The sequence below is a fragment of the Enoplosus armatus genome, chromosome 14 (assembly GCF_043641665.1).
Source record: "Enoplosus armatus isolate fEnoArm2 chromosome 14, fEnoArm2.hap1, whole genome shotgun sequence".
Taxonomy (NCBI): Eukaryota; Metazoa; Chordata; class Actinopteri; order Centrarchiformes; family Enoplosidae; genus Enoplosus; species Enoplosus armatus.
The window spans coordinates 7442235-7458114 of record NC_092193.1 but is presented as its reverse complement, the minus strand read 5'-3'; positions in this window follow the sequence as shown (position 1 = coordinate 7458114).

Below are 15880 nucleotides of genomic sequence, written 5' to 3'. Positions count from 1 at the left end.
TTTGTTTGTGCTGCTTTCAATAATTGAATTACAAAATTACATAAGAAAAACAGTAACAGTAAACAGTTGGACAATTTCTTCAGCAGAAAGGCCTGGCCAAGTAAAACTCCATTAAAAGGTAAGTGAGAAAGAGTATTTTCTATGATAACGATGAGCTGATGAATGAATTGCTGCAAACACATTGGAGGGTTTCTGCCACTTTCTGGTAAAAAACAGACTAACAGGGCATTGGAGTTGTTAAGACGACAGGCCGTAAATCATTTAGAAAGTCCTTTGTATCACTGTAATATTCAGGATGCTTGTACCTAATTAACTGCGTGAGAAGATATGAGTGTGAATATGTCGTGCCGTAGCGCCGGCAGCTTGACTTTTGAATATGAGTCACCATAACCGCAACCACGGGTGTGCTGTTTACTGCCCTCCCCATCAACTCCATTCACCCGAGATAACAGAATTTGGCCAATATGCAAGCTTGTTTCTTTCTCCTGTCTTGTTTTGTTTTTTTAAATAGGTCACTTATGTCTCTGGCTGACAGAACAATATTACTTTTGACTCCGTTTCTCATGATTTTGGCTCTTTTAAGCAACAGGTTTTTCTTTTCTCCAAAATGAATATAAATAATTTTTGAACAGAAAAAGAAACGTATCCAATCAGTCAACGGTATATAATACATATTAATTTGGCGGAGATAAGACTTGGAAAACATATCTTGAATCTGTTCCAGTAAATTTCTCTGACAATTGAATATCTATAAGCACTGTTAGATCAGACAAACCACATGAGGAGACCTGAGGTGCGGATTCAACTTGGACTTGGATTCAATCTCCTCCTGCAGTAGATTAGATTAAAAACTGGCACATCACCAGATTCAATAACATCTACAGTAAATGTTTTATTTATTCTAAACCCGAGATAAGGCCTCATCTTTCGCAAACAGTTCGCTTTGGGTGAACGTGCGGCTTGGAAAACAAAAGCAAGGTGTAGGCCGACTGCAGCCCTGCAGGTCACATGGACTTCACAGATGAAACATGTGCTAATTGCCTAACACTTGCACTGCGGTCATCATGCCTAATCATACCTCGAACAATGAGTCCCGAAGCGAGCAGAGCCCCAAGTACATGTCTGCCCTCTGAAAATGTGGCGGACAGCAAGACGTTAAGGAGACAAGTCACGGCATAGAACAGCAGCAATTATCCCTCCTTATTCTTTGTCCTGTTTTATATTAAAATACCTCTTAGATTAACAGGATGATGAGTAATAATTTATAACACGAACCGTGTGCAGTCTTGTTCTTTTTGCTACCAGCGATGCTGATGAGCAGAGTCTCTGAATTCACTGTCTCTGAATTACTAATGATGCACTGTTCATTTACAAACAGCATAGAAAGTTCTGCAACAAGCATTGGCTCCAAACTTGCAGTATATTTAATATCTGATGAATTCTCTGAATCACAACCACATTAACCAAGCAGAAGGTAATACACATCAGTACACCCATTTTTCTGCACAAGCCCAAAAATGACATACCCAATAAAATGTTTACTGTTCTTGAACCCTTTACCTCTTCTGTTAGGTAACTCTTTACTCTCAAAAAGTGAAGTGATAATGAACAAAATGTATAGAGGCACAAATGATAATGCATTCTTATTTTTTCATTTTCCAGTTCCTGTTTTGTTTGCAAAATAAGCAACAATTGTTGCTGTGATTTTGGTAAAAACTTTTGTTGTTTACACAGATACAACTGTAAAGTGTTGTGCTTTTAAACGATATCTACGTTGTCACCTCTGAGTAACAATTCAAGTGGGTGCTGCTTGTTAAAGGATACAGCAAGTCTGTCTTTATTCTATATTTAAAAAAAACAAAATCAACAAATACCATGAAAAGACCAAAACCAAATAAATGTGTTAGTCTGTCTCTCAAACAGGTCACAAACATATAGTTTTATAAACTAATTTCCTGAAACAGCGGGGCACTGTAGTTTTTACCAAATGCTACTCAAATATGACTAAATGGTACGTTTGTTGGGACTATTTTCAGTTGCGGATTAATACACATTTGGTGGTCAAACGAGAATTTCCGGCAGCAGGACGGTTTATGTGGGATTGACTCAAAATAAATTACAGTGGCTGTGCTCAATAAAGGAACAGTGCAACAGTGTGGCTGATGTGTTTTTTTTAAAATAGTTTTTGGACAACAATGGAGCTCTATTAGGAATAAACTGTATCAGGCTTTAGCTACACAGATAATACTTGTTAGAAGGACGAATGAATTGTTGGTTTCAATTCCTTGTTGTTGACATTAAGGAAAATATGGAATATCACCAGATCTATCCTTTAAGGGGTTAAAGCACAGGAGGAGGCAGCTACTTGTGTTTTTACTTTTAGTCACTGAGAAAAAGTGACACTTGTCTTTACTTAAAAAAGTAACAGTGACCATGCCTTCCTTCGTTGTTGTAGCGTTGATCACATGTACTGTATCTGTTATTGGAGGGACAACCCAAAATATTCTTATTATTCTCTCCACACTCACGTCTAAAAAATTTGAGAATTACTCATAGAGAGGTTAAAGATCCTATGACTAAGATTTTGCTTTACCCAAATGACAGTTATACATTATATATTAAAGGCTTTGAAAGAGTTGTCAACCAATCCCAATGACTCACAGATTACTTCGCCAGCCTCAGAGAGTTCTGCCTTTCAAAACTCACTTTCTGGCCAGTACGCCAATAAAAAGGAAGAAAAATGCTCCCCGGCAATAAACATTTCAAGAAATTGCAATTTAAAAACATAAATTGAAATAAAACATAATGGTAGAGCTGTTCTGGGTAATTATTTATTATTTCATGACACACTCAAACACTTAACTGCTTGCATGTTTTGTCTTTTGCAAGACAGTTGTGAGCAAGTAACCGATGTTGCAACACATTTCTGACTCAAAAAAGTAAATTACTTGGCATCATGATATATTATTGCTTCAGTTGTTTTTTTGTGAAAATCTGACTTTCATGTTCATGTCTACTATAGGCCACTATAATCTGACACTTACTGAACTGTATGTAGTTGACATTCCTCCACAGGGCAGTAAAATATGCGTTAGAAGTTGCATTATGTCCTTTTAATCCCTGATTAATGTACAGAATTTCAGCAGTGTTACCTTTAAAATCCACCCATTGTACAGTAACCAAAGTAGCTTTAACTAGTCACACCTGTTATACTGAGAACACTGTGTGCTCCCAGTCTTTTACTTGGATGATGCTGGAACTGGAAACGCTTTCAACTCAAGTAAACCGCCTACAGATCATAAAATCCCCAAACTGGACAATGAAGCCTGAGTTGTTAAAATTTTTATAGTGAAATACCCCTGCCTGCTCTCTCAGCCTCGTACACACCAGCAGAAGTCAAACGTTTACTGACCCTAAAAATAAATGTTTTCTGCCGATTGTATAATTACATGGCGCGCGGGGAGCGGGGATGCTAGCGTGTAATGTGATGCCGTTTTGTGTGTGTTTGTGAAGGGAAGGGGTTGCAGAAAGGGGAGGGAGAAGGGGCGGGGGAGCTTTGGTACAATATAATTAAAATAGGATGGCCATCACAGGGCTCAACTTGTTATTGTCTTTTTAACCTCAAAAAGACGGCATGTAAAAATAGACATGTGGCAGACGTTTTCCTTCTTCTTCCTCTATATATTTTACAAAGATTTGATGAATGAATTCTGACTTTGAGGTGGTGACACTGATCAACATGTTGATATCCAGTGAAATGACAGCCTCAGCGTTCCTTCAATCAAGTTTTTGTACCTGCACATACCAGTTTCAAGTATGTCCGCTGTAAACCTGTCAGCACAATAAATGCCCTCTCTTTAAATAGTCCTTAAAAACTTCAGGTAAACCTTCAACCGTCGGTGTTCCCAGAGTTTCACCCCGGTCCGGCCAGCACTTGGTTTTCTGACTTATGCAATTCCATCCAAGAGGTATTTTATTGAAGTGGTTGCCTATTTGCCCTCACATTAAACGCCTGAGGAATGCGTGCCTGGGTTTGCTGAGGTTGTTTTGATGTGCATTCAAAAAGCCTGTGTGTGCAGAAGGAGCTCATTCACAGCTCACGGGGACTCAATGGCTTCATTTGTCCTTGAAGGTAAACACTCACAGAGGAGGCCCTCAAATATGGCCTTTTCAAATGCCAAGGCCCCCTCGGCTGTCCATCTTATGTGACAATGAACAAATTCCTATTCAAAAGCACTTACTGTGCGATAGCGTAGCATTGTGGTGCCTTCAACACACCTGAGTAAATGAATGAATCACATCACTGTTGAACAATGCGCGTTTACAGTTTACTTGAGCTGCAAACGTGACATCCGTGTATGATGCACTTACGCTGAATGGATGCCTAGGTTCATTACCATTACATTGAAATGAGTCCAAAATCAAGACGCTTCACCGGTGATTAAAATATTTCTGTCAGTTTTCTCTGGGTCAGTGGTTCCCACCCTTTTTTGAGTGATGTACCCCGACAGCACAGATGAGCTACTCTTCATCAACACCACACTGCCACTACCACAATTGTTTATCCACACTTTTAGCTATTTCATCTGTTTATTCATTACTTTTAATGGACTATTTTGACGTCTCTGCACACTTGGTGACTACTTTTCTCACACAATCTCAACTGCAGCAAGTGGTGACACCCTCAGATGGATAGCTTACTGGTTATTTATGTATTTTGGCTTTGATATATTTCTTTAATCAAATCACAAATTTTGTTGAGTTTAGTTGATCTTTCAGTGTACCACCTGGCAACTGCAGAAGTTGGGAATCACTGGTCTGGGTTATCATCTCAAATATCTTTGTCTCCTTGGTGACAAGAAGCTAAATACGCGCCTGCATCGGACACCTGCCAAATGCTTGCACACAACTGTTGGTGTCTTTGTTTGCGTTAAAAGCGAAATAAAAACATTGTCTTGAATACACTCGTGCAATCTGCTTCTTTATCAGAATAAAACATTTGATAACAAGTGAAAAGCACAACAGGCCTTCTAAAAATAAAGTCAAATACCAGTGACAATGTCTAGATCTGATAGTCAAACTACCAAGACACCACAACATATTTCACCGTGCAGGTTCACAGCTTGTAGCAATGACTCATCACTGTCACCGTCTATCCCAGGATGCACCACGCGGTGCAGCGGTGTGTGTGTTTTTCGAGGCATTCCCAGGTGAGGTGTGTGTGTGTGATTGTCTGTCATGTCTGTCATTGGACCTATTACACACAGGCAGCCCTTGTGAGATCCTGACAGTGTTCTCTGTCAACGCCTCAGAGGGAGCTATGCCCATTTACTTCAGGTCCAACAACAACTATGAAGGTTTGAGACTGTGTAGGTGTGAAGATGGGTTTTGTGTTTTGCAGCGAGGAGCCTCACATTCCCACAACACCTGTATATTTCCACTCTAGATTGTAGTGTTGATGCGGTCGAGCAACATCCCACACAAGTATTTAGATGAAAGATGTTTCCTCTTGCATGACCAAAACCCACAACGAGCAACATTTTAAACTTCTGATGGACAGTTTGTTCCAGCAGCAGATATTCAGACATGTTGTACATGTTAATCCTCTGATAACATACAAATATTGATTAGTGCAGCTTTAAAAGACATGCAGTTAGGAAAAGTATCATAAAATGGCTGCAGATTCTTTTAGCTACATTTTATTAGCAAAAGAGTTTTTGTCTGGAACAACTTGCTGTACACATTTTTGGGGGCGGTAAAAACTTCTAACCTTGTTAAAAAATCTCATATTTTTATTATACAGTATCATGCCAGCCTGAAAATAATTTTGCTATTATGATATAAAGATTTATGTTACTGTTTGGCTACTTTCATAAAGTATTTTATGATTTAGTATTTTATGTTTCACATCCATCAAACCCACACACCACGTACATCTAATGTCTCAGGATGAATCTTCACAGACTTGTGAGTTTAAAATGTTCCAAAACTCAAAAACTGAAAGATGAAAAGAAAAGAGACATCAAGTGTCAAACTCATTACTTTTGTTTTTGTTGCACATCTGGATGGAATAAGCTTTTGTAACACAAATGGTGTCAGTTTTGGCAAACACCTCTCACTACTTGTTGCTCGTTCATAAAACTGTCTGGCAGCCAATCGCATGTGCCAACTGATAAGGCCAAATGAATTCAGTGAATGAGTGACATTTGTTGCTCAGTGACAGCGCTGCTTCCTTATCGCAGAATGAATCAAATGGCAATTACTGATGAAACTTTTGTTTAGATGGACTGTACATACCGTTTGTCTTCTTGTTTTGCTGTGAATTTGATAAGCTTGTCTCGGAGCTTTCGTTTGCCCTACTAACCCGCACAAAACAAACAAAGAAAAAGATTCTTCCTGAGTGTCTACTGCTTCAGCATTGTCTAAGTTCATCCCATCAGCGTGCAAATCATGTAAATTGCAGGGAAGGGTGGGTCTGTATGCTGTAATTTCAATGGAATATGTGTGCTTAAATTAGAGCGCGGCGTGGTTAGGGGGGGCAAATGTACCGAGGCGCTGGGGCCTCTGGCTGGTGATTGGCTGTGTGTTGTGCTAACAGACAGGGCCTTTCCACTGGTCGTGACGGGCGGTTCTGATGTGGCCGACCACGCGGCCCTGATGACGGGGTTGCATGTGTTCCTTGACCCTGACCATAATGGACAACTTTTACCCGCCGGAAGAAAATTACAGCCCCTCAGGAATGTTGCTGTTATTATTTTTCCTTCTTCCTGTAAAATAGAAGAAGACATTTCAACGTGTAAGCCATTATAAAACCATTGCAGCTAACCATCCGCAGAGGGAAATGGGCTTTTTTCTTGTTGTTGTCCATGTAGGAGGGTAATACATGATTAAGAGGGAGTGTAGATGAGTTTATGGGGATGTTCTGCTAAATTAGACAAGGACAATCGACACATTTGACTAATTTCTTCCTCTGTAACCCGCCTACTACGCCACTAATGCTCTACCATGGCTGAAATGTATCTGTCACTCAATTTCTGTCAGATGCAGAGGGAGTGGATGTTGTACACTGTATGGCAGCGTGAGTCAATGAGCAGCGTACACAGTTTTCCTTCTGAGGGAACACATGTTTGAAGACTTTCCCACACAAGCTTCTAACAATATAACTCAAACACTTTAACACATCTCCTGTGGGAGTAGAGCAAGTTAAACTCTCCTGAGTTTTAAATCATCCTCAAAATATATCTCCTACAGGATTCCTTCAAACCAACCTGTGCACGCTGGTAAAACTAAAAGTGACTCACTAAAGTCGACTCCATATAAACTGAAATTGCTTGATATATTTGGCTCGAGTCATTTGGGTAGATTTAATGGGGTCTGTAAGCAGCTAAATAGAATTACCACATGGGTCAACACTAAAAGTGAGGCTGGTTTGGCTACAGCGGGCCCAGCATCTGTTTAAAAGCTATGAGCTTGACACAAATGAGGAACTCTGGCTCACCCTCAGCCTCCTTTGGAAAGCAGAGCACACAAACAGGTGGCAGAGCTGAGCTGTTTCATCCCTTGGTCGTGAAACTCCTTATTAGGATTTAGGTGAAAAGATTCTGTTCAACTTTGAGACACTGTTTTTTGTTTTTTGTCCTTTGGTCCTTTTTTTTGAAGTGTGGAGATAAAGATCACTGAGATTAGCACAGCTTGAATTCAGAGAGATGACTCTGAAGGTCTTTTTTTTGGGGGGGGGGTGAGGTACCGTCAATGATCATATCTGCTGTGGAGGATCAAAGGAGAGGAGCCTCAGCCCTGAGGGATGCTGCTACCTCTTGTTGCTCCTCACCTCGCTTCACCTGTCCTGTCAGATGTGTGTGTGGAGGACAGAGGAGGAAAAGAAAGAGAGGGAAAGAGGTGGGGATAATCAAGCTATTATGTGACAGATGAAGAGAGAAAGGAAGAAGGAGGCAGGTGAAGAATTCCCTTCTACCTTCAAACCTTTTGCACAGTGTTAAGGTAATGAATGGTGTCCCTCAGGCAGATCCGGATCCATCACCTAAATTAAGTGCCTGCTGCTCATACAGCTCCATTCCCTGTGTGGTATTTCTGGGAATGTCATTAATTTCATACACCACTTATAGATTCTGATTTCCCACTTCCTCCTACAAACACACACCTAAAAAGTCATACCTGTGGTTTAGGTTGACTTAGGTTATACACTTTAGTGTCGGCTATTTTCCAAAAGACAACATCCATTTTTAGACTGATTTCTTACCTTCTAGGGTACCATTTTTTGGTCAAAGAGTTACATTATTATTGCCTAGTAATGCAGCTGTAAGAGTTTTGGAAAGTCTTGTTGCATATTCAAGGATGCTTCAATATACTCCAACACTACTTGGCAACCAAATAACAAACCTTTATTGTAAGAAAGGACTAAATTAAACTTAACCTTTTCAAATCATCCATGTTTGCCTACTGTTTCCTTTCTTGAATGCACCAGCAAGGACAGTTTTCAACATGGTCCTCTGTGACATCTCCTTTCTCTCACCCCTTATTTCATTTGCATCTCTCACTGGCTACAATCTAATGAAGACAAGTGCCCCAAAATACTTAGAAAATTAATGAATGAAGTCACATTATCATTGCATGGTACAGCTGTGAGCAAGGACTTTGCATTCAGCAAACCTTTTGTTTTTCAGTTTTGCCCATTAGTCTTGGAGCCTTCCTGAGTGCACCAGCAGGAAAAGATGAAAGACACTGAAACATCTCTGAGGTTATTCATTTTGATAACCTTTAAAACCTACATACATTTTTGTTTTCCAAGTAGATTTTCATACCTTCGTGCAATAAGCAGACAAAGCACCTGGATCCATCTTGGAAAATGGTTGCCAGTGATGTGTATTATTTGATACTAATCATAAAAGTAGTCTTTTCAGAAAATTATATGCAGTACAAAGTTGCCACGTATGCAATGTTCCAGGAAAACAACTAGCGGAGTTTCCTTCCATCATCGGATCATCGCCTACATCTGGGGAATGAAGAAGAAATTGACAACACCAGTAATGTATAAGTATAAGTGATTTGTGTTAAAAGGTGCAAAACATTTATTATATTCATACTCAAACACAGCTACACACATATTTAAAGTCAGAGCTCATGTCGTCTTATGAAACCAAAGTAGGATTTCCTGTGTAGATGACAGAAGACTTCGGTATGTTGTCCCAAGCTGTGACTCAATTAGCCAGGTGATTTGCATAACTTTTTTAGAATTACTTCTAGTATATTTATTTAAAACAATACCGATGCCAGAGCTGATATGGGTAAAAGATCCCTTGTGTATTCTTGTTAAAACAATAGGTTGTGCATGAAGTTGTGAGGAAGCACATCCTATTGTGACAGTGACACATGAAACAGGAATAGCTGTTAAAAATGTTCCACACTGCTGAAATTGTTAGCAGGGAAACATTATTCTGTAAATAGTTCCTGTTCACACATGTGGAGCCGCCGTCTTTGATTCAGACTTGTAATTTATCGCTTGAGTGCCTTATGATCTCCTGTGGGCATGAGAGTAAATTGTCCCCCTGTGTAGATGTTGAGATAGTGATCACAGCACTACAACCTCAGCTTTGGTGTGCTGACAGATGGCAACAGAAGCTTTTCAGACACTTGTGAGTGTTGAGAGTAAAAAAGTCAATTAACCCGGGGGTGAAGAGGTCAATCTTCTCCCTGACAAATATTCATGTCTCTCGGAGTTTCCTTTGCTTTACCACCTTTTTGAAATTTTGTTCAGAGAATATTCTTTTGTGAAGTGAGAGCTTTTTACTTCCAGTTTTAGTGTTTTTCTGTCTTTTGAAATGAAGGATTGCAGATGTCCTCATTGTGATGAAACAAGACTAAGAGCTCTGTACTTGTGAGGCACAGCAGTGCTTTGAGTTAAATGCTATTGCCATCATGCCAACATGCTCACAATGACCATGCTAAGATGCTGATGTTTAGCTGGTATAATATCCACCATCTTAGTTTAGCGTATTAGCATGCTAACATTTACTAATTAATACTAAACTCAAAGTACAGCTGAGGCTGGTGGGAATGTCATTTGTTTTGCAGGTATTTGGTCATAAACCAAAGTATTACATGATGGTGCTCTATGGAAAGTTAAATAATCACCAGCATTATCACAATCCATCCACTATTTGAGTGAGATATTTCAGTCTGGACCAGAGTGGTGGACCGACCAACCAATCAACCGCCTTGAAACCTACTTTGGGATTTATCAATCTCACTGAAAAGCCACTGTGCCATTTCAAAAACATGTTTTCATTTAAAGTAAGATATATTCCTGTGATGTTCTCATATGAGGCTTTAAAGAGCTTAAGTAAATAAATGTTCTGTCTGTACATCTCGGGTTGTCTGCACAAAAGCATTTGATCTGTTATGAACATATGTACCAACAGTGTTTTTCCATTGTGAAATACTAACTGTTACAATACCTTGTCAGCCATAAATCAGGCCCAATAATTATAGAGACAGTAATCTCTTTAATTGCTGTGAGGTGGGTGAAGGTTATGTCTCCCCGTCTGCACACCTCATACCACATTTACAGGTTAATCAACGTGGGAGGCAGTAAACGGCGGCCACACCTCCTAATATACAGTAGTTACTACATCAGACTGTGATATGAAGACATGCTGTGTTTGCTGAAAGACTGAGGAAAGAGCATCAGTTAATCTCATTAATCTTGTCTAAGATTGACAATAAGTGGCATTCTCAACACGTGTGTTTATTTTGGGAGCGCAGATGTGTGTAATTTACATTTAAAGACTTTTTTTAAAATCTAAATGCTGCAGGATGTTTGAATTCTTAAACTTTCTGTGTCTTATGCAGAAACACACAGTAAGCTAACCACGTGTGCCACCACCCTACCCCAAATCATAAACGGGGGTAGCTTTTAAAGCGCTCTGGAGAGACCCCATCATTGCACCACTGAAATATATACCCATCAAACAAGCTATTTCTGGTCTGAACTCCTTCATGTGGTTGAATTTCTATTTTTGCCTCACCCTTGAATTTTAACTGAATGATATTGTATACCCTGACCGTACTCACATTGCAAATTATATGAGGGGAATCATCTGCAGATAGGGTGAATCACAGTAGGTTATCGTAACCAGCACAAAGTCGAGCACAAGTCGTACTGAATGAGTCTTCAAACCCCTGTCCCAAGGATGCATCCCAAAGGTTTATTTTTACTCAGCTGTGAATGGTTATGGCAGCAAACCACCATATGGCTGTAAGATTGAGTGGTCTTGGTGGAAAATGGGGACGGAAATTATAGAGGGAGAGAGCTGGTGTCACACAGGCCTCTCATTCCTCCTCTTCTCCGTGAGCTGATTGGGTAAATACACAAGGTTTCTCTGGGACTGGGTTCACAAGGATACTGGTCACAAGCATCACCTGCTTTTACAACATGAGAGTTTTCATTCGAACATTTCATCTAGAGAGTTGCGATGCAGGCCTGTTCTTTTTCGACAATAATCCTACTTCACTTTGACATTCAGCTCAGAGTCACAAAATTGTATGAAAACTCAGAAAAGCAGATTTCGTGTTGTGGACATGAATAACATGGAGATTATGCTTCCTTTACCACAAAAGCATTGTGTGACAGGCAACACCACAAATGTCCATGTGTATGTCGTGTGAAAGGGTTTCTTTTTAAAGTCAAACAAGTTTAAATAACAGTGATGTTAGGGTTTTATATATAAGTAACTAAAAGTAAAAGAATGTTAATGAGGTTTGGTTTGAATGAAGTGTAGGGTTACATTGACATAAGGCAAACTGAAAATGAAAACTTCACTTGCAGTAAAAACTCAATCTGACAGATTTGAAGGCAAATCCTCCTGAACTCCACAGTTTTGATGTGTCTTTTTATGTCTCCTTCATATGATCCTTTTATGTTGGGAAAAGTATCTCTCAGACTTTTCCTACATGGGCTGAATTTTAATGTAATTTCAAAATATTTCACAAGACAAAGTTTCGTTTGACATAATATGTGAGCACATTTTAGCTGGTACACATATCCACACCTGGGAGCCACTTAGCATCTTTTTTTCCACTGGATCGTCAGTACCACAGCTGGAGCAATTTGCCTGTTGAGTGTTTTGATTATGAGCTCCTCAACAGTAGTTGTTATGGCAGGACGGAGCTGCTCGTTCACTTTCGCCTGACCAAACTGTCACTGCGCATCAGGTTTCTGAGTAATTCAGTGATTTAAAGTTGACTATGACTGCGCCCTTTGATGTTGAGCATGTTGTACATGGCTTGATAGTCTTGGAGAGTTTGTTGTGGCGCGGGGACACGCTGTACTTTGTGCGTGTGTTTACTTTGCTGCTGTCTGTCCAGAGCTCTTTTCAAAGAGCTAGTATAAACAGCAACCCAAACAGATTCAAAAGGAGACACAACGAAGGATCCAAAAAACATTTAACCTCAGCAAGCAGGGCTGTCCCCAAACATGAGCTCATTGATTGGACTGTAATTACCGGTACTCTTTGAAATCAGCCATTGTCACCCGTTCATTTAAGTGGAGTTGCTGTAAGGGGACAATGAAGCCCCACTGCAAAACGTCTAGCGAGTGACACTGATGTCAAACACATGTTTCCCCCCGCAGCCCAACAGAAATAGACAAGCCTATTTAGAGGGCTGGTTTGCATGCAGGCTCCAAAGACTGATGTTTGCAATCTGGGAGCCACAGCGGGTTTTTACATGATCAGTAATTCAAAAAGTGGTCGGCCAAAGAATTCATCTTGTGCCTCTTTGTTTTGCTGTTGCCATGCACTTGTGCTAAAATATCATTTGGTGCAATGGGCCGGCATTAAGACAGCAGAAAGTATGTCGGACGCCGTCCAAGGCCTATCAAATGTCCAGAGGAGCGAGAGAGGGGAAAACACAAATATTTTCAGTAGCAGGGAGTGAAACCAAAAGGCACTCTGGTGGACAATCAAAGTGAATTAGGGGGTTTCTGATGAGCGCGTCAGTGTTTATTACAGCTGTTATTGTACAGATAATATCCAGATGTAGACTTTGTAGATTTGTAGCTGGTTAAAAAAAGCAATTTGAAGGACAGGGAGTAGAGATTTGTCCTCTGTGGTGCTGCTGGAGATCTGCTATTGTCATTATCCAGAGCGCAAGGTGTCTCTGTGCTCACTGTGCACTTGTCTTTCTTCATCCAAATATAAAACAAGAACAGAAGGTTACTGAAAGCTCCTACAAGCCTTTGAACTTACATCTAACAGCCAGGTGTCCTGCGCTCTCTCTCAAAGAGGACAGACTAGGACTTTACCCTCTATTGTGCTACAACAAAAGACTTCTCAATTAGCACGCTGCCTCAAGCAACATTTATTTTGGCGGTTTTGTTCAGTGACAGAGAAGACTGAAAGACAGTGCTATGTGAACCCACGAGCTGCTTCTTCTCTTTTTATGTACTTTATAAAGGAAGATAATTTCCCTCTCATACAAGCCGGACATATCTGTATTTGTTTAGCGGAGGGGGGATTGTTTACTTTTCAAGACCAAAACATTATTCAAACTGCCCTGTAACTTTGCCTCAGGTTGTACAAAACCGTCATTATAGATTTGTCATTTTCACATAATCCCTCAGCAGTGCTGGGCATGCTGGGCGCTGTAAATCCACAGCATAGAGGAAAGACAAACATGTAAATATAGAGAGCTAAAGAACCACCCGGGGGCACATTTAGAAAGCTATGCCTCTTGTATTGACTTTCAGTTTGGATAAGTGTAAGAAGAGGACACATTTACTGACTGACAAAACAAACTGACGGTGAGCAGTGAGGGCCTGTTTTTGTGTTTTGGATGCCATGACAGCGTCCAGGGTAGTTTTCCCAGGAACATAGCAGCAGAAAGTTAGGCTGAAAAACTCTGTGATACATGATGTATATCAGTAATGTCTGAGGTTACAGTCTCTGTAGCTAAACATATCTTCGAGTGATTTGATGAAATAGTAGGAGCTGTGTCTGATAAAAGATTTTCCAACCAAGTAGCAAAGGATGAAATACTGTATGTGTGTATGACAATGGTGATGATTAGTCGATAACTCATTTAACATGAAACTAATCAATGAATCTATTTTGAGAAGTAATTTTTCATGCAAAATGCCATATATTCCTGCTGTTCCAAGCTTCTCAGTTGTAAGGATTTTCAGCATGTCTCTGTCTTATGTGATAGTAAACTGCCAACGAAAATACTATAAACTTTCTGAAAACCACTGCATCTCTCTAATCCTCTGTTTGTTTGTGTCCCACAAGAACATGAGCCTCCAAGCTGTGTGCCTCCCTCTCTCTCCCTAGTTTCTCCTCCTCCTCTCCTGGACCATCGGCCGTCCTGTGACCTCTCTCTCTCTCTCCCCCTTGCTGTCGGTACCTCATTCCAGATGTTTTGGATCTTCCTCCTTCAGTCTTTCTCTCTCTCTCTCTCTCTCTCTCTCTCTCTCTCTGTGTCTTTCTCCTATATGTATGAATGGTGTGCTTGAGTTTTGCCTCTTTTGTGTTTGTGTAGTCTGTCCTCTTCCAGGTCTCCACCATGGAGGAGGACAGAGGTTGAATGGTTCAGGTTTGTTTTGTGACACCTGAAGAGACTTGACGTCCTCCACACATGTTTACAATCTATCTATAATTTTGGTCTGGTCGTTGGTTTATTCTGTACGCACAATATCTATTGCATATTGCAGGGATCCTTCCTCTGTTGCTCTTCCTGAGGTTTCCTCCATTTTTCCCTTTTGGGGTTTTTTGGGGGAAGTTTTTGTCTGACTCGAAGGTCTAAGGACAGAGGGTGTCGTATGCTGTACAGATAGTAAAGCCTCTTGAGGCAAATCTGTGATATTGGGCTATATAAATCAAATTGACTGATGAGAAAATGGATAGCACTCTTATGTCTGCATGTAAATATGTAGCTGGAGCCAACTAAGACTAGAGCAAGGGGAGCAGAGGATCCAGGAAGTACCGTGGCCTTGGCCACGAAATAGTCCAGAACATAACAGACTGTAAAACATTGAATAAGTTTTACATTTCAGTTTGTTTTTATACGGATTAAATAAACACGATACAACAAGGTTTGGAGGTGCTGGTAGGCAGATTTTGTTCCCTTTCCAGTCTTTATGCTAAGATACGCTAACTCGTTTCATTACCACAAGACCTGAGACTGATATTGATCTGCTAATCTTACTTGGTAATAGGCTTATTTCTCAAGATGTCTAACTATTGCTTCAATCATCTGCTGACCCCTCTGATTCATCTTGGGGGGTCCTTGACAATGGCGTCTGTGTATTATGAAATGGGGAAGATAATAAGGTTGTACGTGCTCTTCTGTACTTGCTGATCTTTCAGACTTTGGACTCTACTGCTGATGAGTCAGTTTCCAAGGCAAAGACATAACAAAACACTTGTTACATGAGATCTCTTCATGGGAAGTAAATATAGCAACGGTGCCAAATGTTTACCCTGTGGTGCACTTTCACCTCGTGGCACTACAAGTAACTGACCCAATGTGAAGGCTCTGATGAGGCTGTATGACCTACTGTCACGTACTGCACTTGGCACACTATCTGTCAGCATTGTGTGGGCTGGAGACTCCGTCAGATTACAACTGTGTCTCAAGGCCAGCTAGGCTGAACACTCAGCTATATGTTCTTTAAGCCAATATTGTTTTAAAGTCTGCACAGATGGATGTAAATGGCTCTACTCTTGAGGAATACCCTGCTGTAAATCCAGCACGGACCACACACTGAGCTCCCAGTGTTTTTCCACCCGTGTTACAACTATTTCAGGTTTCTGTGGGAGGAAGTCCCTCACATACTGCGGCTTCACCTATAGTGAAATACCTTCTC